The sequence below is a fragment of the Felis catus genome, chromosome A3, assembly GCF_018350175.1.
Source record: "Felis catus isolate Fca126 chromosome A3, F.catus_Fca126_mat1.0, whole genome shotgun sequence".
NCBI lineage: Eukaryota > Metazoa > Chordata > Mammalia > Carnivora > Felidae > Felis > Felis catus.
Genome location: NC_058370.1, coordinates 115,710,779 through 115,736,674, shown reverse-complemented (window position 1 = coordinate 115,736,674; position 25,896 = coordinate 115,710,779). Strand labels below are relative to the sequence as shown.

At 39.0% G+C, this 25,896-nt stretch overlaps 1 protein-coding gene across 6 annotated transcripts in view; it reads left to right on the top strand.

Annotated features, from left to right (window-relative positions):
• The window catches only part of LCLAT1 (lysocardiolipin acyltransferase 1), a 184,031-nt gene that overhangs the window by 21,185 nt on the left and 136,950 nt on the right, over positions 1 to 25,896 (top strand). The window contains exon 2 of one of the 6 annotated variants that reach the window (XM_045054728.1): positions 9,651 to 9,701. The exons of the other annotated variants lie outside the window; for them this stretch is intronic. The gene's annotated coding sequence lies outside the window, so the exon portion shown is untranslated. The remainder of the gene's footprint in view (positions 1 to 9,650; positions 9,702 to 25,896) is intronic. 6 annotated transcript variants of the gene reach the window in all.

Sequence of the window (25,896 nt, the reverse complement as noted above, 5' to 3'; positions counted from 1 at the left end):
TTTTAAGTTTTCTTATTTATTTGGTGGGGGGGGGGGGGGGGACGGGAATCCCAAGCAGGCTCTGGACCATGAGATTTTAAGTGTTGGATGCTTAACCAGCTGAGCCACCCAGGTGCCCCAGACTATCAGTTTTTAGAAATGACCTGTACTGTGGACACTTGGAAAAAAGGCTATGTATGACATTTGGTATTGGTCTGTTGATTTTTTTTTAATTGAGGTGAAATTGACATATTTTAAAGTGAGCAAATCAGTGGCATTTAATACATTCAGTGTTGTGCCACCACCACCTCTCTCTCGTTCCAAAGCACTTCATTATCTCAGAAGCAAACCCGGTACCTTTAAGCATATACTTCTCTTTTTTTCCCCAGCCCCTGGCAACCCAAATCTACTTTCTGTCTCTATGAATTTGCCTGTTCTGGATATTTCATATAAATAGAATCATATAGTATGTACTTACTGAGTCTTACTTTTTTTACTTAATGTAATGTTTTTGAGGTTCATCCGTATTGTAGCATATATTAGTACTTGATTCATCCTTAAGGCTGAGTAGTATTTCCTGTGTATATACCACAATTTGTTTAGCCATTCCTCCATTGATGGGCATTTAAGTTGTCTCTACCTTTTGGCTATGGTGAATAATGTTGCTTTTATAAACATTTGTGGACAAGTATTTGTTTGAGAACCTGTTTCTAGTCCTTGGTAAATACCTAGGAGTGAAATTGCTGGGTGATATAGTCATTCTATATATGAGGAACTGTCAACCTGTTTTCCACAGCACATGCACCATTTTATACTGTCATCAGCGATGTTTAAGGGTTCCAAATTTTCCATGTTTTCACCATTACTTGTTATTTCCCATTTAAAAAATTATAGCCATCCTTGTTGAGTAAGTAGTACTATTTCATTGTGGTTTTGATTTGCATTTCTCCAATGGCAAAGACTATGTGAGCATCTTTTCATGTGCTTGTTGACCATTTGTATGTCCTCTTTGGAGAAAGGTCTATTCACATCCTTTGTCCCTTTTAAAAAGTTATTTGTCTTTTTGTGGTTGAGTTATGAGAGTTGCTTACTTTCTGGATACTAAACCTTTGATTTGCAAACATTTTCTTTTATTCTGTGGGTTGTCTTTTTATTTTGTTGATAGTATCCTTTGGATGTACAAAAGTTTTAAATTTTGATTAAGTCCAATTTATCTATTTTTTTCTTCTGTTGCTAGGGCTTTTAGTCATATTTAAGAATCCATTGTCAAATCTGAAGTTATGAAGATTGATCTGTGTGTTTTCTTCTAACAGTTTTATAGTTTTAGCTCTTGCATTTAAGTTGTTGATCCTTTTGAGTTAATTTTTGTCCACGGGTATGATAGAGAGGTCAACTTCGTTCTTTTGCATGTGGATGTCCACTTACTACCATTTATTGCAGACTGTTCTTTCCTCATTGAATGGTCTTGGCACCCTTGTCAAAAATCAGTTGACCATAGATGTATGGGTCTATTTCTGTATTCTCACAGTTCTATTCCGTTGGTCTGCATGTCTCTTCTTTTGCCTGTAGCACACTGTTTTGATCATTGTAAGCTTTGTAGTAAGACTTGAAGTCGAGAAGTGTGATCCTTCAGCTTTGTTCTCCTTTTTCAGTACTGTTTGGCTACTTGCAATACTTTGTAATTCTATGTGAATTTGAGGTTCAGCTTTTTTATTTCTGCAAAAAAAGGCCTTTGGAATTTTGATAGAGATTACATTGAATCTGTAGATTTATTTTAGGGGGAAGCTTTCAGTCTTTCACTCTTAAGTATGATGTTAGCTGTGGGCTTTTCATAAATATCCTTGTTTTTCTTTTAAGTTAAACAAATTTTTCTAATTGGAATTAATTGCAAAACTTGAAGCTAATTTAAAAATTTTGCCAGTTTATGGGAAGTAGTCTCAAAATTGAGAACAGAAGTAGTTTTTACATGTTAGTAATTTTTGTATTTAGTGGTTACATGGTCAGGAATATACAGAAAACATTTATGGTAAAGGGGAAAAAAGGAGACAGGGCCTTCAGACCTCCTCATTGAGTATAGGGTTTTACACCCTGAACTGTTACAGTTGACAATTGTATCTACTTCTAAGGCTTCACTTTTATTATTGGCTTGTGAAAAAGTACATATTGAGACTTCTAAATTTAAAGTTTTTCATGTGTTAATTTTTTTTCTTGATTTGAAATACATGTTCATAAATATTAGTTTTGTTTTGTTTTGTGTTCCCTGAGGCTTACACAAGAGGATAAGGATCATGGACCAATGGCTACATCAGAAATTGCTCAGAAAAATGGAAACTTTTTTTTTTTCTTCTTATCAAAATGGAAGTGCCCTTAGAGTTATAATACATATTGTTCTTGCATTTGGTAAACTGCCTTATTACTTGAATTTTCTATAGATATTTTAATGGCATTCAGATAGGTTTTGGGCAAATTAAAAAAAAATTATTTATTTATTTTGAGAGAGTTAGGGAGGGGCAGAGAGAGAGAGAATCCTAGGCAGCCTCCGCCCTGTGGGGGCACTTCCCCATATGGGGTTCCATCTCTCAAACCAAACTGTGAGGTCACAATCTGAGCCCAGATCAAGAGTCGGATGCTTAACTGACTGAACCACCCAGGCGCCCCTGTGCAAAATATTTTTGATAAACCAGGTCTTGGAAGTATTGTTTTGTAGAGAGGCAGGAGATATTACCTTTTTTACTCATTTCAGATATTTTCAGTTTTCTTAAATAGTTTTGGGAAAGAACCCAAGAGTCCTGTTAGATAATTTTGCTTCGTTAAGTCTTGCCAGCAACTCCCCCTCCCTCCCTGCCCCGAATCTTTTGTGCCATGTTTAGCTAATGCATTAAGTGAGACTTTTAAATCAAAGATAAGGAAGAGGAAAGATTATCTGTGAATCATTGTGTTGCCTGAAACTATTTTTTTTTGCGTTAAACAAATTATATCCTTCTCTCCAACCTCTCTGGAGTATAAAACATAGTGTAATGATTTGTTGTGTCTGAATATAGTTGATTTTTGACGTACAGTAGTATATCCATGGCCTCACCAGTCAATGGAGGGCAGGTGTTTCCTCTTGGAAGATAGTTTGCCTATATATATTTATAAACATATACATATATAAATATATATAATAAAAATGTATATAAATATAAAATAAATGAGACTGTTTTGAACAAGAGCAGGATGTGTGTGTGTGTGTGTGTGTGTGTGTGTGTGTGTATATGTTTTAGTCAGGGTTCTCCAGAGAAGCAGAACCAGTAGAAGATAGATATTTATATATATCCATTTTTAAAATGTATTTATGTATATTTATTTTTTATTATTATTTATATGTTATTTTATAATGTAATACAATGTAATGTAATGTCATTGATTATTACATATATATGCACATACGTGTGTGTGTGTGTGTGTGTGTGTGTGTGTAGAGAGAGAGGAAGTAGGAAGAAAGATTTATGAAAAATTACTCACCTGGTTATGGAGTTTGAGAAATCTCATGATCTGTTCTCTGCAAGACTGAGACTCAGGAAAGCCAGTTGTGTCATTCAGTCTGAGTCTGAAGGCCTGAGAACCCAGGGGAGCTCAGGGTGTAAATCCCAGTCCTAGGGCCACAGAAGATGAGATGTCCTACCTAGCTCAGTGAGGTAGGCAAAAAAGGGGTGAGTTCCTCTTCCTCTGCTTTTTGTTTTATTCAGGCCCTCAACATATTGGGTGATGCCCACCCACATTGGAGAGGGCAATCTGTTTTACTGAGTCCACCAGTTCACATTCTAATCTCATCTGGAAGCACCCTCACAGACACATCCTGAAACAGCATTGTCCCTGGCCACATTGGCCCATAAAATTAGCCATCACATTGTAATTAGTAGAAGGGGTTGATATCTATTATGATGCTTTTTTAATTTTAGTGTCTTTGGGGTAAAGAGAGCATGTAGATGGAGAAGAATCCAGTGAGTTTAGAAACCACCCATTCTCTTGACTTAGATCACTTGAATTTGGAACATCTGCTTTGACCCTGTTATCAGTATGTTTCTTATTTCTTTACTTCCCTTTATAATTCTCTATAATTATATTATTTTTTAATGTTTATTTTTGAGAGAGAGAGAGAGAGAGGGAGAGAGGGAGGGAGGGAGGGAGGGAGGGAGGCAGTGGGAGGGGTACAGAGAGAGGGAGACAGCGAATCCAGGCTCTGCCCTATTGGCACAAAGCCTGATGTGGAGCTCCAGCTCACAAACCGTGAGTTCCTGACCTGAATTGAAGTCGGATGCTCAACCGACTGAGCCACCCAGGCACCCCTCCATCATTATACACACACACACACACACACACACACACACAAAATATATATATACATAATATATAATATGTGTAATATACATATATATGTATATATATTTGTATTTGTATTTATATTTATGTTTTATTCATTTTTTTTTCAATGTTTATTTATTTTTGGGACAGAGAGAGACAGAGCATGAACGGGGGAGGAGCAGAGAGAGAGGGAGGCACAGAATCGGAAACAGGCTCCAGGCTCCGAGCCATCAGCCCAGAGCCCGACGCGGGGCTCGAACTCACGGACCGCGAGATCGTGACCTGGCTGAAGTCGGACGCTTAACCGACTGCGCCACCCAGGCGCCCCTAAGTTTTATTCATTTTTAAGAGAGAGAGAAAGAGAGAGAAAGAATGAGTGGGGGAGGGGCAGAGAGAGAGGGAGACATAGAATTCATGAAGCAGGCTCCAGGCTCAGGCTCCAGGCTCTGAGCTGTCAGCACAGAGTCTGACACCGGACTCGAACCTGTGAACCCTGAGATCATTGACCTGAGCCGAAGTCGGACGCTTAACAGACTGAGCCATCCAGGTACCCCATGATTATATTCTTGATAATTTATGAAACCAAACAAAGACTCTTGTGTTGCTATTTTTGCTGAAGTGATATAAACATTTACCTACATTTATGGGTGTGTAGATGAATGTGGACACATTCAAAGGGATGGCACATTTTGAGAACCTTTTATTGAGCAGAGACTATCAACTTATTTGTCTTCTGACATGAATTCTTGGTTGTTTTAACTTTTTAAAGGGAAACATTAAATGGCCAGTGGAGGTGAGTGGACAGCACCTCACTGTGGTGGTTGTTCACTGGCTTGACCATCATCTACACTCTGAACATGGGCTTTGCAGGTTCTGAAACCTGATTTCCTTGCTTCATCCAGAGCTCATGACCTCATTCATGCCAATGAAATTCATAAGGTATTGATTCCTCAAAAGCCTGTTTATTAATTTACATGGGGAGATGGGCCTTTCCAGAAAGTCCAGTTATACTCAGTTTGGAGTATTTTTTGTGTTGATAATCTAAGTACTGAACAACATCTACGTATTGAACAATGTCTTTACCAATAGTAAAAACGTTGACTAGTGCATTAAATGATGATATGGTGATTTACACAGATAGAAAAATAAACTTATGTTAAAGATTTTATTTAACTCATAATAAATTAGAGAATCAGGCAAATGGTATAACTGATTCAGAGGGAAAAAAATCAAAAGCCCTGCAAATTGATCTGAAGTAAAGGAATGCTGAAATGGATTGCAAGTGGAGACACAAGTGGGTGGGGGATTCTGTGGGTGAGGGGATTCTGTGGAGCCCTCTACCTGATGGGATGGAATCTGCATGTGAGCTGTGAAATTTCACGTACAGTGGGAATGCGATGAGGTGGAAGGGTGTGCTATAAACAATTCCTCTTTTTCCTTGTTTTTTCTTTCCATGTATCACTGTGAACATATGTTGTGAATTACGATGAGTGGGAGTCAGAGGGTATTCGAGGGCAGTTCTTCCTCTTGGGACTGTCTTGGAGCTAACTGAACCTTTAGAGTTGTACCATCACTTTGTTAATGAATGTGGGCATTTCAAAATAATTTGGTTTTAGATCATTTAAATAATTGGCTATACACAGGTCCAGATTTGGATTTTCTTAAAGAAGTTGATAATTTTCTTTTGGGCACTGGGTCCTTTCATGGAAAGCTGTGGTTACTCGGAGTATGGCTGCAAGGAGCAGTAATAAATGTAATCTGGTTTTGTATGCTTTTCTTTTATAAACATGTAATTATTAAAATTGCTTAAAATTGTTGGGAGACCTTGTTGTGGGATTGGAAAAAGCCCATGCTTTATGATAATCTGAATTACTTACTTTATTCCCAGGGACGTTTAAGCATTAATGATTTTATAACCTTTCTTTGAATCTTTCTGAACATGTATGTTAGTGTATATTTAAATGAATAATTTAAACATTAACATACTTGTATTATACAACTGGGTGCAGTATTTCTCTCAGCCAGAATAAATGTTGAATGATTTTTTTCTGATAGATGATTTCTCCTAATATTGCCTAATATTGCCCTCTAGTGAATTCATCCGTTCAGATAGGAAGTTTATGAGAGTAATTAGGACAGTGAGAACTTCAAAAGGAACATTCTGGTAATTAGAATTGTTCTGTATGCCTTGTTGGTATAGCAAGTTTCTGTCTCTGGAAATATTTAAGCAAATATTTGATAATTTCCCATGACTCTTATTGTTGAAGTAAGTGAAATTGTTCCAGATACTTCTAAAATCTACTTCAACTTCAAGGTTCTAGATTCCGTATGAGTTATTAGTCTTCAGTCAATAAATACTGAACATCCACATAGTGTTAGCACTGTCCTGAGGGTTGTGAAGTTTTCAAAAGTAGTGTTAGTGAAGTGACTTCAAGTAACTTTTTAATATACCAGTTTGAAGAAAACAATAGTCGCTAACCTTTGCTGAATATTTACTCTGTCCCTGGAGCTACTCAGCATCTACCCTATGTCATTTAAGCTTCACAATAATCATGAGGTAGGTAGCATTTTTAGTGCTATTTTACCAATGTAGAAATTGAGACCCAGCGAGGTTAAATAATTTGCCTAAAGTCATACAGTAAGTGGTGAAAGCAGGAAGGACCAGCTTATATTAAATAGTGGGTAGGTAAAGGTACACTGTTATTGTTTATAGGTTGGCAGCTCTCTGATGAGGTATTTAGTTGTCTGTAACAAGCTAGCTCGGATTACTTTTGGATACATTATCTTTACATTGCCACACTTCATATGTGTGGTTTCTTGTTCCCTTCAGTCACAGAAATGGTAGTTTTATAGTTTGCACCTAACTTTTTTAGTCCATTTAAGGTTATTGGCCCATTACATACTTAAAGACTTATTTGACAGAATGATACAGTCTTTCCTTCCTAGTTTACCTCCTGTAAAACATCCATTATTTAAAGCTTAGAGACTCCAGTGCTCATTCTTGTGCTTCACAATTCTTTGAGGACATTTTTGACTTTCAACGTTTCTTTTGGCCACTTATCATCATCTTCATTGGATTTCAAGGCTAATATAGCTCTTGTCCTTTGGTTTTCCTCACCCAGACTTAGTAGCAATTGACTTCTCCATTTGTTGGTAAATTAATTTCATCAAGTTGGGATCTGGTTTTTTTGTTACCCTGAATTCTACCTATTTGTGGTATACTAGGTTCAGTGTTAGTTGTACGGAGACAATGTAGGATGCATCTTCACTATAATTATTGGAAAGAAAAGGTGAGCCACAAGAAACGGAATGTTATGTTGTGATATAAAGGTAGATTTTTCTCATTTCTGGAAACTTTGTTATCCATTCTGAAACTATTTCTTCGCTCCAAAACTTTTGTATGCGGTTCCTAACTTGTATATAATATGTTGTAGATTAGTGTGACCTTAATGGCCTGAATACTCCTGAAGCACCATCTCTCCTTTAGTTCCGTGTGACCTAAGGACTAGATGTTATCAACATGCCCCTTTATCTTTCCATTTAGAGTGAGAAATGAGAGAGAATGTGAGAAGGAATGGGATAGGTAGCTTTCCTAATGGAAGGGGAGTTGCTCGGAATTGCCCACCCCAGGATTTTAAAAAGTCCAGAAGGACTGAATGGGGCTGCAGTGAAGAACATTTCAGTGAATGTAGGAACTTAGAAAAATTCCATGTGATTGTGCTTTCTGGTGAAAACAGACCTACTTTTTAGGGTTTCTTGAGATTTTGTGATCCCCTGCCCCTACCTCATTTCTCTTTGTCTTTCTCCTCCCAGAGTTTTTTATAGCATTGAAAATCTCAAGGGCTTGCTTAAGGGGTAGAAATTATGGGATAAGTTGTGGTCTGAATTCTGTGGCCCAGGATCTGGGAACATAAAGTGAAGAGTATTGGTGAGGGATTAAAAAATAGGCATAAGCTGGTCACAGAGGCATTTTGAAGAAAAGACAGGGAGATAGGAGTTAACATGAGATGGGGGGGTATTAAGATAGAGTTTTATAAATTATTATTTGAAGTTAGGTGTTTGTTCATAGTAGTTAAAGACTGTGTTGTTATTAGTGCTATTTTTAGGTATGTTTAAGTAAAGTTGGCTTTTGCAGGCTGATCTGAAAACGTGGTTACTGTGTATTATATAATTTCTATGAGAAAGTGCATTCTGAATTCCAAACCACTGATTTAAAAGCAAAGTTTTGGAATGCTACCTGTTCATAATTTGGGACTGTTGTCTCTGTCCATATTTTGTCAGAATTACTAATTTGAGACATTTCTAATCTGGGAACCAAAATTTTATTTGACCGTAAATTAAATAAACCTCTCTGGAATAGTGATACGTATAAAAATAAATGACTTCTACCCCAAACCTCATAATCTCATCGAATGCCACAAGTTAGAGAAGATTACATTTATTTAAAAAGTTTTTATTGAAGTAGCTTTGGTAACCAGATACTACAGTAATATTTGGCATAGTGTTTGTAACTTAAGACTTGGTTTTGTATTATGTAAGCATTAAAAAATACCTTTTAAGATTTAAATGGACTTCTGAGTGCTGATCATGTCACATAGTAAAGGGGAAATCAGGCCTTCTGAGATCCAGTTGGATTGCCCAATTGCTGTGTTTCTTTGACTAAGTCATTTTCCTCTTCTGGGCCTAAGCTTCTTCATCTACAAAATAAGAGCATTCATTAGCAGCATTATTCATAATAGCTAAAACCTGGAAAACATTCTGACATCTAACAGAATAGATAAATTTTGGTATATATTTACAGTTAAATACTATACAGCAATGGAAAAGAATGGGCCATTCCCACAGGTATTAATATGGATGAATTTTGCACATATAACTTTGAGGTAACCAGATACAGAAGAGTATATACTTGTTGATTTCATTTCAGTAAAGTTAAAAAACAGCACTAACTATAGTCCTAGGAGTCAAATAGTGGTTACAGTCAGATTGGGGGTAGGTAATGATTGGGAGGGAGCATGCATGAAGGAGGCTTCTGGGTTGCAGTAATTTGTGTCTTGATCTGGGTATACTTTGTAAAAAGTCATCAAACTGTATACTCGTAGGGGTTGTGCCCTTCACTGTGCTTTACTGTGTGCTTCAGTTTAAAAAAGGCTGAAACTGTGCACTAAAACACAATACAAAAAAAAAAAAAGTAAAAGAAACAAGGTTTGAACAAGGTTCAAAACCTCAGCTGTGACACTAAAAAAATTATTTTAGGCAATTCATTGACTTCCCTGAGTCTTAATGATTCTATAAGGTGGAAATAATACCTGCTTTCTGTATTTCAGTTGAAGTAAACATTGGAAAACATGTTGGAGACTAGGAAATACTCTCTGAATGTAAGATGACATTTTTTCTGTTATTCTTTTGTATTACTTGTATTTCTTGTATGGTTATAACTTTTAAATAGAAAGAACTCCGTATAAATTCAAAAACAATAAAAGGACCAAGAATTGAAAGACATTGTGATCAACTCAACCATATTTATTTATACCCGCTTTTGGATTCCTGAAAAAACATAAAATGGCAGTCGCAGTTCATCTGATCTTCCCCGTTTTTTATACGAAGCCATTCAGCAAGTAGTAATTGAGCTCTTTCCGAGTGTGCTGGGTTTTATGCTGAGGCTATAATCGTGAGCAGTATCAGTACGGTTCTCACAACCATAAAACTGTAAAACTAAAATTCTGGAGGGAGTTTCAGGCCTAAAACAGGAAAACAGATGAATGAACAAAGTAACCGCAAGTTGTAATGAGAGTCATAAAAGATGTGATCAGGATTGAGGAAGGAGAAAAAGTAGTGCTCTCACTACTACTAACTACTAACTGCTAACTACTAACTACTATTAACTAGGTCAGCCTTAGTGACAGCTTCTTTTTTTTTTTTTCTAATTTTTTTTTTTCAACGCTTTTTATTTATTTTTGGGACACAGAGAGACAGAGCATGAACGGGGGAGGGGCAGAGAGAGAGGGAGACACAGAATCGGAAACAGGCTCCAGGCTCCGAGCCATCAGCCCAGATCCTGATGCGGGGCTCGAACTCACGGACCGCGAGATCGTGACCTGGCTGAAGTCGGATGCTTAACCGACTGCGCCACCCAGGCGCCCCAAGTGACAGCTTCTTTAAGGGGACAACACTAAGTTGACACCTAAAAAGAAGAAAGGAAGGTAGTTAAGCCAAAGTCTGAAAAGACCATTTTAGGCATTGTGATCAGTTTGCACAAAGCCCCAAGGCAGGAAGTAGCCTGTGAGAGAACCAGATGGGAGAGAGCCCTTGGAATGTGGGCGAAAGGGAATGAGAGGTGAGGGTGGGAGCCAACCTAGGTAAGACTTGTAGATTTTGGGTAAAAATTTGATTTTTATTCTAGGCTCAGTGGAAAACCATTAAAGGGTCTTAAACAGGGAAATGATAATCAGGTTCCCATTTTTGTTTGTTTGTTTTTGTTTTGTTTTGTTTTATTTTGCCACAATACAGAGAAAGGACTGGCTGTAGGTGGGGATATGGTTTGGCCAAGACTGAAAGAGAGGAAGTCAGTAATAGTTCAAGCAAAAGATGATGATGGCCTGGGTTAAGGTGGTGGCAATGGCAATTGATGCAAAATGTTAGATTTAGGATGTATATTTGGAGATAAAGTTGACAGAACACTTGCTGATTTTATTGGATTTTGGGAGTGTGAGGGAAAGGAAAAAATGAAAGGTAAGTCCTGGGTTTCTTGGTAGAGAATTGGGGTAGATGCTGATGCCATTTACAGAGATGGAGAAAAATGATTGCTGAGTGGACAGAGAGGAAGGGACAGGAATAATATATTTATTCTGGATGTGTTCAGTTTGACAGAACTTTTAAACACCCAGGTGTCAGGTAACCAGCTGAATCTGAGAGCCTGGAGCTCAAGAGGAGAAGGTTGGGTTGGAAATACCTTTCAGAAAGGTCAGCACGGGGACAATGGAGAGGAAGGAGGGAGGGGAAAGAGGATGGAGAGAAGATGACCAGTGCCCCAGTGGTGGGAACCCCAGCATTTAGAGGTCCCATAGAGGAGAGGAGGAGCCAACCAAGGGGACCAGGAGAGAGGGGCCAGCGAGGTCAGAGGCAGACCAGGAGAATGGTGTCACAACAGCCAGCAGAGGCTAGCATTTCAAGGAGGAGGTGGCCATTCATGTGGAATGCTGAGAGGTGGAGTAGAGCGAGGACAGAGAAGTGGGCAATGGATTTGGCAGCGTGACAAGTGGGCTTTTGTGGGGTGCCTGGGGGGCTCAGTCGGTTGGGCGTCCGACTTGGGCTCAGGTCATGATCTCGTGGTCTGTGAGTTCAAGCCCTGCGTCAGGCTCTGTGCTGACAGCTCGGAGCCTGGAGTCTGCTTCAGATTCTGTGTCTCCCTCTGTCTCTGCCCTTTCCCTGCTCACACTCTGTTTCTCTTTCAAAAGTAAATAAACATTAAAAATTAAAAAAAGAAAGCAGACTTTTTTCCTGAAGTAGTTTAAGTGGAAAGGTAGAGGCTGAAAGCTGGACTGTAGTTGACTGAAGAGGAAATGGGAAGTGAGGGACCATGCACTGTGATGCATTTTCCTTGATGTGTATGAGGAATCTTAAAAATCCATTCAGCAAACTTGGGGGTGGGGGTGCTTCCCCCACCCTCACCCTACCCCACTCCCGTAAGTGGCTGTAGGAGGTTAGCATTGGCCTTTAGCCTCCCAGTACTTTTCCTTTGGTTACCATTCGATTGTTCATTTAAAAGCTTCTGAATTTCAGGGACACCTGGGTGGCTCAGTCAGTTGAGCCTCCGACTTTTGATTTCAGCTCAGGCCCTGATCCTAGGGTCGTGGGATCTACCCCTGCGTTGGTTCCACGCGGAGTGGAATGAGATTCTCTCTCTCCTTCTGCCCCTCTCCCCAACTCGTGTGCTCTCTCTGAAAAATGAAATGAAATGAAATAAAATGATTTTAAGAGCTTCTGAATTTCATAGGTGGCTTCCACTGTAGAGTTAAATGTTCAATCTGTGTTAACTTCTAGAGTTAGTATTCTATTAAATTAAAACTTGGAGTATTTACCTTTTCAGGAAAGTAATTATAAGCCTTGGAAATTATGCAAGGACTATTTCATCTTGAAACACTTAGAAATTCATTTTGGTTTTTTGTAATTACAGTGTTTCAGTAGGAGAGACATCTAAACAGGGATTGCATTTGCCAGTTATGTACATGTTCTTGTTCTAAACTAAGCACTGTTTCTGCGGTTTGGACTTTTCCTTTATAAATAGAATTTTAATCCATGTAGGTTAAATTTTTTTCCAGACATGTTATAATTAGCACTGGCTACAACTTAATCCTAAAATGTATGCAAGAAATTTAATAATATTTTATAAGCACTCCTTCCATTAAATGAAAGCAAGTAGAAATTTTTTGAATATTTAAAAAATCCTCTGTTTTTCCATAATAGTGTGGAAAGCTAGTATGGCCACTTAAAAAGAAGCAATCATGTTGCCTGCTTGGTCCTGTCACTGGGAATATTACTTATATTTTGCAGTCACTTGGTCTTACATACCATGACAGCTCATTCATAAATTCTTTTGATTATACCATGCATTAATGCAGTTATCTAGAAAAAAATTATTGTAGGATCTTACTTTCCAAATGTGATTGGTCTGTCAATTCAGGCCCACTGCACTGACCAACACACAGACTTCCTTAAATTCTAAGGACAGGCAGTTTGGATTATAGGAGATTGTTCAGGAGAGTTGTTAAGAAGCATCTTCTGGAATAAGACCCGTCTGGGATCTTAGTTTTTTACTTTCTAGGTAATCAAAAATAAGGAAAGTTTGAAAAACTGTTACAGCCAGCAAGAGACAGTGTGCACATGTGCACATGCGGGAGGGGCAGAGAGAATCCCAAGCAGTCTCCACACCAGCAACACAGAGTCTGACATGGGGCTTGAACCCACAAACTGAGATCATAACCTGAGCCGAAACCGAGTTGGATGCTTAACCAACTGAGCCACCCAGATGCTCTTTAATTAAACCCTTAATGGATTTTAAAGGCAATTCTGCTTTTCTTTTCGCAAACCTTGAAGACAACAGGCAGTGTGGTGTATGGGAAAGAATATCGAACTAGGAATTAGACCTCACTTTAAGTCCCTAGTTTGGCTCTAAATAGTGAGGTTTGGGGCAGTTTCTTTCACCTTTAGACACTTTGTTTTCTTAGTGGTAAAATGAGAGAGTTGGACTAAATGATATTTGTGAAATTGACTTCCATTGACATCTAGGTGAGAAATGTACTCAGAGCATTTTGGGAGGATTTACCCTTCCAGGGTTGTCTCACAAGAAAATTGTCATTGCCTTATGTTTACATCTCATTTTCAGTCAACCATGTATTATGTTTCTTGATGATTCATCATATTCTCTATAGCAGGATGTGACTCCTAAATTGCTCGAAAACCTCAAAACGGCTTTCCAAGTTTGAAGATTTGTTGCCATTCATTGAGGATGATCACTAGAATGTGCTAAAGGTTTTATAGGAATTTCTCAAAAAGGAGTTTGAAAGATTTTAAGCGTAGTGTTGTTGGAGTGAGTATTGTAACCTCCCAAGTCTGTCTTTTTGTAAATTTTTTTTTTATGTTTTATTTTATATTTGAGAGAGAGAGAGAGAGCATGAGCAGGGGAGGGGCAGAGAGACAGAGACAGAATCTGAAGCAGGCTCCAGACTCAGAGCCCGGCACAGGGCTCGAACTCACAAGCCATGAGATCATGACCTGAGCCAAAGTTGGATGCTTAACCGACTGAGCCACCCAGGCACCCCCAAGTCTGTTGTTTTGAATCATATAGGTCTCATTTGGAAATAATGATTTTTCATGTTTTTTTTTTTTTAAGTTGATTTACGTTATAGGCTTTCATTGTACTCTGTGGCCCTAGATTTGAGACTCCTAGTTTAAATTTTTAGTGTTTTCTCAGTGTCTTATAACTCTTAGCTTTACTATTTAAAAAAAATTTTTTTTTTATTTAAAAAAAAAATTTTTTTTTTCAACGTTTATTTATTTTTGGGACAGAGAGAGACAGAGCATGAACGGGGGAGGGGCAGAGAGAGAGGGAGACACAGAATGGGAAACAGGCTCCAGGCTCTGAGCCATCATCCCAGAGCCCGACGCGGGGCTCGAACTCACAGACCGCGAGATCGTGACCTGGCTGAAGTCGGACGCTTAACCGACTGCGCCACCCAGGCGCCCCTAAAAAAATTTTTTTTAAGGTTTATTTATTTTCTGAGAGAGAGAGTTTGTGAGAGTGTGGGGGAGGGGCAGAGGGAGAGGGAGACACAGAATCCAAAGCAGGCTCCAGGCTCTGAGCTATCAGTACAGAGCCTGACGCGGGGCTTGAACTCATGAACCACAAGATCATGACCTGAGCCGAAGTCAGACTCTTAACTCACTGAGTCACCTAGGTGCCCCTCTTAGCTTTACTATTAACCACTATTTTTTAAATTGTAATTTTAAGATAGTAGCACTAGAAGAGTATTATGGGCAAGAGCTGTGTTGTGCAGTATAGAATCCCTAGTGCAGATGTAGTTTCTGTTTCTTTGTCCACAAGCTTAGGGGAATGCTAAAGCTTATCCATGAATTTACTAAATCTTAGCCATCAAATTTTAATATGACTAAAACTGGTATGATGAGCATGTTCCAGTATGTGAATGTTTGCTTAAGTGTGTATGATTTAGTAACATATTTGCCAGACTCTTAAAAAAAAATATATTTATTTTGAGAGAGAGCAAGCTTGAGCAGGGGAGGGGCAGAGAGAGAACAAGAGAATCCCACGCAGGCTCCATGCTTCTGGCTGGCAGCCCAACAAGGTGCTTGATACCACAAACCATGAGATCATGACCTGAGCCAAAATCAAGAGTCAGGTGCTCAAAACACTGAGCCACTTAGGCACCCCTGCCAGATATTTTTAAAAAGTGATTACATTTTTAAAGAATTAAATTGAACTATTTATCAAATACTATTTCATTTTGCTAAATGTGTGGTAAATTAGGTGCGCCTGGGTGGCTCAGTGGGTTAAGTGTCCGACTTCTGCTCAGGTCATGATCTTGCTGTCTGTGGGTTCAAGCCCCGCGTCAGGCTCCATGCTGATGGCTCAGAGCCTGGAACCTGCTTCGGATTCTGTGTCTCCTCCTCTCTCTGCCCCTCCCATGCTTGCGCTCTGTCCCTGTCTCTCAATAATAAATAAATATTAAAAAAAAAATTAAAAATAAATGTGTGGTAAATTAAATTTTAGCAAACTGAAATTTATTTACAGACATAATTTTTCAGATATTTTGCCATAGAAATCGTGTGTATGTGTTAAATTTTTAAAAAGTAATCTCTCAGTTAAGCAGGAAGTATTTTAGAACCTAATTAAATTATCCAAACTAACAGACTGCCGTGTGGTAGAAGTTTGTTTGTTTGTTTATTTAATTTGTTTATTTATATTTTGAGAGAGAGAGAGGTGGGGTAGGGGAGTGGAAGAGAGAATCCCAATTAGGCTCCACGCACCTGCCTGGATTCCAATGCAGGGCTGGAACTCACGAACTGTGAGATCATGACCTTGAGCTGAAATCAAGAGTCAGATGCTTAACTGACTGAGCCACCTACGCGGCCTGGTAGAAGTATTAAAAAAAAAAAATTTTTTTTTAAACATTTATTTATCTTTGAGAGACAGAGACAGAGCATGAGCAGGGGAGGGGCAGAGAGAGAGAAGGAGACACAGAATCTGAAGCAGGCTGCAGGCTCTGAGCAAGCTGTCAGCACAGAGCCTGATGCTGGGCTCGAACCCACAAACTGAGATCATGACCTGAGCCGAAGTCGGATGCTCAACCGACTGAGCCACCCAGGCGCCCCAGAAGTATTTTTTTATAATAACTCTACTTAGGCTGATCTTTCTCCAATGAATACTTGAATATTTTCCATGGAAAGCATTGTGATAAGAGATACATATGACTATTGGAGAGCACTCACTTTAGAAATTATCAGCAGATGTTTTCTTTGCATGATTGATTTCATCTAGTTTGGTCACCCCTTAGCTGATCTAAACGGGCTAGAAAGATGCATGGCTAACATTTGCACAACCGTTGGGAACTTCCTGAGGCATGCACTGGGTTTCCAGTAAATGGAATTTGCACCTCTTATCTTTCCTCTGCCAGGTTTTCCTATCTTTAAGGAGGCATGCTGTGCAGTGTTATCCTTTTCAAACCTTGCATTAGTGGTATACAGGGGAAAAAGTAGAAAGAGTGATTTTTGTAGAAGTTTGGTTTAATAGAGGCTCAGAATTGGCTTTCTGTCTTGAATAAGCACATATTTCCATTGGTCATAAGTAGTTCTCAGTGTTCACTTTTTTTAGTGTTTCACACTCCTTTGTTCCAAGTAAAATTCTTATTTTTATCTCCTAGTTGAATGATGACATTTGAATGTCTCTAACAAAGACATTTTTTATTACTGTTTTAAAAAAAATTTTTTTTAACATTTATTTATTATTGAGAAACAGAGAGAGACAGAGCATGAGTGTGATAGGGGCAGAGAGATGGGGGGGACACAGAATCCAAAGCAGGCTCCAGGCTCTGAGCTGTCAGCACAGAGCCTGATGCGGGGCTCAAACTCACAAACCGTGAGATCATGACCTGAGCCGAAGTCAGACGCTTAACCGACTGAGCCACCCAGGAGCCCTTCTTCATTGCTGTTTTTAATGGTAACTAACATTTCCCCCTGTAAGCTAAGATAAATAATTAGAATAATAGTATATTACATAATGTTTAGATTAAAAATGGTTATTTTAGAAAAGGAAATTTTGAGTTAATTCCATAGTAGATTATTTTTCAGTTTGTCAATTTACTGCTTTGTTGAGCTCCCTTTTTTTGAGTTTAATATTTGTCATATATGTTATATGTTTATATAGAGTCAACTATTTTTTTCTTTTCAATTTTTGAGGCATGTTTTTTGAGTTCAATTTATATATGTAAGGCTTTCTGCCCACTCTCAGGTAACTCCTGTTTTTTACATTTAAATTCTTAGGACTATTTAGGAGTAATCAGTGTTTCCTAATTTGCAAAGCTATACATGTTTGTTAGAAAATATTAAGCATTATGATTATGTAATAAACTGGATAATGCAAGTAAATCCCCATTGCCTACAAGGCAGAGACTGAATTTGTTTTAGTCAGGAAAGGACATTGTCTTAGAAAGAACTGTTGATAGCCTTCACTGCCATGTTTAAAACATTTTTTAATATAAAAATTAAGCCACAAAATTCTGATACCACATTTTATGTGAGTCACAGAAAACTGAATTATAAACATGTTGTAATTAATTTAGCATTGTTAATAGGTTATCGACTTGTACTTATTTATCTCACTTCATTGTAGACCAGTAGAAACTTTGACATGTGTTGGGATGTGTCTTCAGTTTACATTTGGGAACCATTGATCTGACCAACGCCGTCTCTGTCACTGTTCTTCAGAATATAGCCAGCTTTGTCCTTTTACACTTCTGGTCTACTGTTGCCTTATTTTCACTTGCTTGTTTTTGTTCGTGTGGTTCCTTTGTTTCCAGTTTCATGCCACTTACCCATCCTGGTTCATTTCAAATCCTCCTTGTGGCAGAGACTCCTGGCTCTCCACCAGAATTTGTTCTTCTCTTCCTGAGCCTGGAGCTGGCTCTTGTCTCCCGTGTGACTGAGTTGTAGCCTCTAGAACGTGAGTAGAAATGATGTGTGGCAGTTCTCGGTGCAGTTTCCTCTTCTACTGGCTGGATGTGTACCATAATGTGGAACTAGGGGAATGTGGAGCCACACGGAAGCCACCTGGATCGCTGAGTGACTGTGTGAGAGAGAGTTGTCCACCAACCAGAACCTTCCTCCCCACCTTGCTACAACTACACATGCAAGAACTAAACTAGTGTGTGAAGCCATTGCACGTTTGGTTTGATGGTTACCTCAGTTTCCCTGACTCTAAGAACACCACTTTCTCTAGGAAGCAGTTTCTGACTATTTCAGTTCATACAGATTATTGTTTTTTCTCCCCAAATTCTGTGGTGTTTATTATGTATTTGCTGTTCACATACTTTTTATTTTTTATTTTTATTTTTTTTAAACGTTTATTTATTTTTGAGACAGAGAAAGACAGAGCATGAACAGGGGAGGGGCAGAGAGGGAGACACAGAATCTGAAACAGGCTCCAGGCCCCGAGCTGTCAGCACAGAGCCCGATGCGGGGCTCGAACTCATGGACTGTGAGATCATGACCCGAGCCGAAGTCGGACGCTTAACCGACCGAGCCACCCAGGCGCCCCTCACATACTTTTTATAAAAATGAAAAACAAAAGCAGAAAAACAAAGGCAGCATATATTTAATTTGTGCACGGCTAGCTCACACGGACTATAGGCTTTTGGAAGACCATGACTATCTTATATTTCTTTTGTGTTTTCCATGGTACACTGTTTAGGCATTCAGTAAAGACCTTGAGGAATGAAAACTTGGGAACAAATCTTTACTATTACTTTTTTAAATGTTTATTTATTTTTGAGAGAGGGAGGGGGAGTCAGAGAGAGAGGGAGACACAGAATCTGAAGTGGGCTCCAGGCTCTGAGCTGTCAGCACAGAGCCCGACGTGGGGTTTGAACTCAAACCGCGAGATCATGACCTGAGCCGAGGTTGGACGCTTAACTGAGCCACCCAGGTGCCTCAGGGAACAAATCTTTAGATGTAGCATAGATATTGACATCTGCAGTGGTGTTAAGTTTAGTTAACTTCATTTATTTTCACTTTCTCTGGTTAGACTTTAATTTTAAAGGAGAAAAATGTACAGAGAACCCGTAAGAATAAATTAGAATAAAGACCTTACAAGCTCATGAAATTTGTAGTGGTGAAGCTGCTTCCTTTGCTTTCCTCTCCCTCCCCCTTTCCCTCTACAGTCACTAAACTTTTACAACAGGGTCATGTTCTAGGCCCTGGGGGTATAGCAGTAAGACAAAATTGTCACCTCCTTGGAGTTTACAGACAATAAACAAGTAAACGTTTGGAATGCTAAATGTGATCAGTATCTGGAAAAAAATAAAGTTGGGGGGGTTGAGGGTAGGGGCAGCAGGTGAGAGGATGCTTGCTCTGAGTGTGTGCTGCTCTGTGGGCTTGGTGTTAGGGTGTTAACGTGGGTGTCCTGGAAGGCCTTTCTGGGAAAGTGACCTTTGGGCTAAGACCTGAACCAGGTGAGTAGAAACATGTGGCTAACTGGAAACAGAGTGAGCAAGTAGAAGAGACCACAAGTGCTCTTCAGCCCGGGGTGAGTGTGATGAAAATGTTCTAGAACTGACCATGGTGATATGGCATGCTCTGTGAGCACACTGAAACCCACCGAGACGCACACTTTCTGTGCGTGACTTCTAGGGTATGTGAACTACATCTCAGTAAAATGGTTAGAAAGAAAACATCAGAGCTTTTGAGGTCTTCAGCATCAACCTGGGAGAAAACCCTTCTCCTCACTGCTCTCTTTAGCAATGTTTGGTTGTAGAGTTGTAGTTACTACCGTAAATCACACGGATCATGTTCTAGTCAGACCCAGATACTGTGCAAAGCACAGTAATCATAATGAATATTAATAAATTCGTATCAGAGTACTTTGGCCATAACTTTTTAAAAACTCCAGCCCTAAAATCTGCCATGTATATGAACTCTTAATGGTTTGCTGCTAAAGTAACAGTTGATTATTTTCCGTTTATAACTTGAGGAAAAGGTAGTGTTGGCTTCGTGCTCAGTAATGACCGATTGGGGATTGAGACCATGCTGACTTTGCAGGGCAGTTGCCTGAGAGCTTTGCCTTTAGAATCATGCCTGCTTTCTGTTTGCTTTAAATGGTTTATATTCAGAACAGCCTGTCTTAGGCTGTCTCCCTGGATCTTGGCTTCTTCAGATCCTGGCTCATAGAGACTATCTTTTATTTTATTTCTTCCTCTAGAAAGAATCTTTAGTTTATTGTTTCTTTGTATCACAATTTCACCTGGATCCCACTCGCCTAAGCAGCATGGACTCAGATCTCTCCTCCTAAATACATAGGATCTTAGAGCTTAGAAAGTTTAGAGTTCTAGAACTATAGTCAGTGCAAAGCTTGTATCTATACTTACCAATCCTTAATTCTGTCCTTGATGTTTCTCTCGGGTACCGTGACTGTATTTCTATGAGGAATTGACAAATAATGCTCATAAAACAGCTTCTTGTTGACCCTATGGAGATTCTTCAGATTCTGTTATGGATTATGTTTGAAATTATTGACTCAAAAATTGTATTTTATTAAATTTCCAATCATTTTTTTCAGTCTGTACTCTGCCTTAGGAGCAGTTTTCCCTTGTACTGACAAGCTTTCAAATCACTTCCTTGTCAAGTTGAGAGCACTTGACCTGCATTGCAGTTCTAGACCTGGTGCTGCCACTAACTCACTTTGTGACCTTGGCATGTGGCTTAGTCTGACCATAGACAAATTTTGTATTATTTCAGAGGTAGATTTGGTAAATGGTAGCTTTGATGAGCAGGACCTTCTGCCCCCCTTCCCCCGGTGGATGGATTTTCTGCAGAGATTACGACCCACAAGTGTAAGTAAAATGACGGAAAACACATGAAATGTTGGGTCTCTCACTCCCCTGGCCCCGTGAGGAGGGAAGGGAAGGGTGTCTGCCGCGAGGAGCAGCGGCCCTTCACAGCTTCTTACCACACAGGCGGCATGCAGCAGGGAAGGAGCCAGCTCTGTGTCCTCTGATCGAGGAAGAAAGGGCGATTCTGCCCTGCAGGGCTTTGTAAGGCAGGGGTCAAGGAGTGCCCTGTAGTGTCAGCGTGGTCTGGAGAGAGCCAGTTGAGGCGCTGGCTGCTTGTGTACAGGAAGCCCACTGTTCCTTTTAAAACATTGCAAAAAGCTGGCACACTCTTACCTTTCAGATGAAGCATTTGTATCTAACTAAATTCATACAGATGCATCTTAATCTGGCTACCATCCATCAGCTTTTAATAACAGCAGTAACAGCCAGTATTTACTAAGTATGTGCTGTGTACCTCGCTGCTGCAAGTGCTTTACATGTGGTAGCTCACCTGATTTTGAACAACATCCCTTTGACCTGTGGGTACTGCTGTTACCTCTATTTTTATAATTGCGGAAGTAACAGGTTGGAAGTTTCACAATTATTAAGTGGCAGAGCTGGGATTCAAACCCACAGCCTGTCTGACTACATGCTGTGGTTAATTAAGAGGCAAGCCTGATGTAGAAGAGGTGTAAAGTTTCATTGTCGGAGGCCTGGGGCTCAAAAAGATTTTCCAGGGAGCCCCTACTGATGACACCAAGTTTCTTCACTTCTCTGGGTTTCTTCATCTGTAAAATAAAGAGTTTCAAGAAACAAGGTCTTTGAAGTGCTTCCTGTTGGACAAGTCTTAAGATTGTGACTTCACAAGTTATAATACCTAATTCCTTTCAACAGATTTATTTTAATACAGCATGAAAATTTCGTTACAGATTTGATCTTACCTTGTAGTCATCAGTGTGTTTCATACATTCCTTTGGGCTGAAGTATGCCAAGCTGCACTGTGCACTCAACACATGACATTGAGTACTTGTAACGTGTCGGAGTGTGAATTGAGATGTGCTGGAGGGTTTAATATACATAGCAGATTTCGAAACTTAGTATGAAAAAAATGAATGTAAAGTATCTTATTTATTTTAGATCACACTGAAATGATAATTTATGTATATTGGGTTAAATCTATTAAAATTAATTTTGTCTATTTTGCTTTTTTTGAGAGAGAGCATGAGAGGGAGGGGGAGAGGAGAGAGAGAGAGAGAGAGAGAGAGAGAGAGAGAGAGAGAGAGAGAGAAAGAAAGAGGATGGATCTTAAGCAGGCTCCATGACCATTGCGGAGCCCAATGTGGGGCTGCCTCCCAGGACTATGAGATCATGACCTGAGCTGAAATCCAGAGTCGGATGCTTAACTGACTGAGCCACCCAGGTGCCCCATTTTTTTTTGCTTTTTAAGTGTGTCTACTAGAGGATTTCAAACTACATACGTGGCTCACATTATTTTTCTGTTGGATAGTATTATTGTAGAGAGTCTTCAATGAGAGAAAGAAGTTGTAGTTACTGTGGATAGGAAACTAATTTGGAGACATAGACAGGAGCGGTGGTTCATATCTAGTAAAATGAAGTGGTCAGCATATTGTCTCCCACTTAGCCATGGATGAATAATATATATTTGTTATAATAACTTGAACATGTTTGATAAAGTAAACTAACTGAAAGAATAGGTGTATTTGTACCATGGGTAACAAAGTAGTGTATCTATTGAACGCTTAAATATACCAGGTACTCTTCTAAGCGCTTTGTATATGTTAACTCAGTACTGATACTAACGCTGCCAGGCAGGTAGATACTGCCAGGCACAGTGACTGTTGTTACTGATCCGGACGCAGTGAGCTACTCGCTTAAGGCCACGCAGTACAGTGAATAATGAGTTACTGCGAGTCTGTACAGTTTGAGTGCAAAGACTGTGGTATACAGGTATCCCCTGCTTTTCGAAAGTTCATGTTGTATCCCTTTTATGAAAGACTTCTATTACTACCTGTTTTTGCTCATCAAAAGAAGTCAAAAGCAAAATTAGCATTCAGCATTTGTCTGGCAGCAAGCCCTTAAAGAGGCAGCATGCACGCCCAAGCTCCTATCCTGGGAGCCACACACTCAGCATCTTGGTATCAAGCTGCCGTAGCTTTGAACTGTGTGAGCATCTGTGCTTTTTCTCGGTTTGTTTTGTGCATCTGTTAGCAAGATGTGTCCTGAGGTATCAGAAAGCCTAAGAGAGGTTATGTTTTGGCCCTGGGAATGCTCAGGTTTTTTCATAATGAAGTAATGGTAATTGCTTCTTTGCTTTATGCCATTCGGCTTATGAAAGGTTTCGTAGGAAAGTACCACTTGCAGGTATGGGAGAGAAACCTGTATTGCCTCTTTAAACTGTATGAGCTTATGATTTGCTATATTTTTGAATCTTATGATTTAGTGTGGTAATGCGTGCACTGGATTTTTGTTTTTTAAGCTTAGCAGGTGGCCTTAGTGTTGGCTTGCATTTACATTTTGTGGATTTATTTTTAACTGCCTAAAGCGAATAATTTTTGTTTACATTTCCCACTTGCAGGGGTGGTTGTTTATGCCTTAATTTTAGCCTGTTAATTGCATTTGTGGTAGTGCTCCATAAATTTTGTATATTGTAAAAGATCTGCTTGGACTTTCAGGGAGAAGTGTATATGGCCAAATGAAAAAAAAAGCTTTTAATAATTTAAATGTGTCGTATCAATAGGTGATACAGGAATTTGGGTTTCTTTGCTTGATTAGAAGCTATCATTTAGATGTTAGCCTTAAGAAAGATAACACATTTAAAAGTTTTTATTCTCAAGAGGAAACTGTAATACTCTGTCTAGGTTAAACCTACATTAGATATTTATATCGTGTATATCACATAAGTATATTTAAGAATCATCCTAGATTAGTTTGTAACCTAAAATTTAAAAAATATGTATTTTCTGGTTACCAGCTAGGTATGAGATGCTGTGAATGATACAAGAATAGATGTCACATGTCTGTCCTGTAGAAATGAGACACACATGAAAAAAAGAAATGCAGTTCATTAAAGTAACAGAGAGAGAGAGAGAGAGAATGAGAATCCTAAGCAGGCTCCGTACAATCAGTGCACAGCCCAAAACAGGGCTTGATCCCATGAACCTTGAGATCATGACCTGAGTTGAAATCAAGAGTTGGATGCCTTAACCAACTGAGCCACCCAGGATCCCCAAGAATTTGGATTTCTTAAGAAGTTCAGAGTTGAGGGGAGACAAAAAGCTTTGGCTCTGTGATACTTTATCCTTGAGTTACTGCTTATGTGATAGACAACTCTAGTAAGTTACATTCTTGATGTAACAAGATAGATGTTTTTAGTTGTTGGTACAAAAAACTAATGAAGAGCTTGCTTTCTTGGTTACTAGGCAAATCCAGCATATGAAATTGGCTTGTTAGCATCATCTCAGACTTCCTGGTTGGAAGAATTTTGTATCACTTAGCAAATACTTGATAGTTGTCTGTTTCTATAGATGACAAATCAGTATTTTGCACTGACAGTTAATTTCATTTATAAATTTCCACATGCAATGAATTTGTACCCTTATTTATAGTCACACTAAAATTTGCTCTTAAAGTTCTGGCTTATCTTGGCAACTATGGGCTGCATTGTTTAACCTGCTAAACTCCATGTTCTTTCTTTGTAAAATTGGGAAGAACTCTGTCTCCCAGGGGTGAGGAAATTGTTCAGTGAGATAAGATGCTTTAAAGAAAATGCGGTAATGTTTGGACATATTGGACATATATACTCAGTAAATTTTCTCTGCCTTCTTCCTGATTTTGAAATGGTTGTGACTAGCAACTTCTAATTATGTATATACTTAGCTTAAACATAGACTTTCATACAGCAGAACTCAAAGAAATTTGGAAGGCATTTACTTTTGTAAAATCTGACTTAATATTTGTTGTAATAATCTAAATTTTTAAAATGTTGATATATCAAGAGAAGTTGTTTAATTAGAATCTCCATAAAAAACCTGAACTATCAAAGGACTAAGGTGTTTCTACAATGTTATTTTATGAACCTAAAGCATACTGTGGCTGTGGCATTGAAAGGAAATGCATCTTAAATTCCACATATGAATGAAATTGTATGGGAATTTAAGAAACAAAACAAATGAACAAAGGAAAAAAGAGAGAGGCAAACCAAGAAATGGAGTCTCAACTATAGAGAACGAACTGATGGTTACCAGGGGGGAGGAGGGTAGGGGGATGGGTGAAATAGGTGGTGGGGATTAAGGAGGGCACTTGCTGTGATGAGCACTAGGTGTTGTATGCAAATGTTGAATCACTATATTGTACACCTGAAGCTAATATTACACTGTATGTTAACTGACTGGAATTTGAATAAAAACTTAAAAAAAAAAACAAAGGAAATGCAGTTTAGGAGAAATAGTCTATGTCAGCCATTTTCTGTATCATGCAGTTAAGGAAATGCAGTTAAGCTTTTTTTTTAAGTAGACTTTTTTTCTTTTGGTGTACTTATATGGGTGTTAATGTACGCATAGATTTGTGTAACCTCCATCTCCAAAAAACTCCCTTGTGCTATTTCTTTATAGTCTTGAAGGGCTTTTGTTCCATATCTTCCTGATTACTGGAAATTTTTTTTTTTTTTTAATTTTTTAATGTTTATTTATTTTGGGGAGACATGGAGACAGAGTGCAAGCAGGGGAGGGGCAGAGAGAGAGGGAGACACAGAATCCGAAGCAGGCTCCAGGCTCCGAGCTGTCAGCACAGAGCCCGACGCGGGGCTCGAACCCACAAAGCACAGGATCATGACCTGGGCTGAAGTCAGATGCTTAACCAACCGACGGAGCCACCCAGGCGCCCCAGGAAATTTCTATTAATTAACGTCTTTTAACCTCATGTTCCTCAGAGAAAAAGTGAACAATAATATCTACCT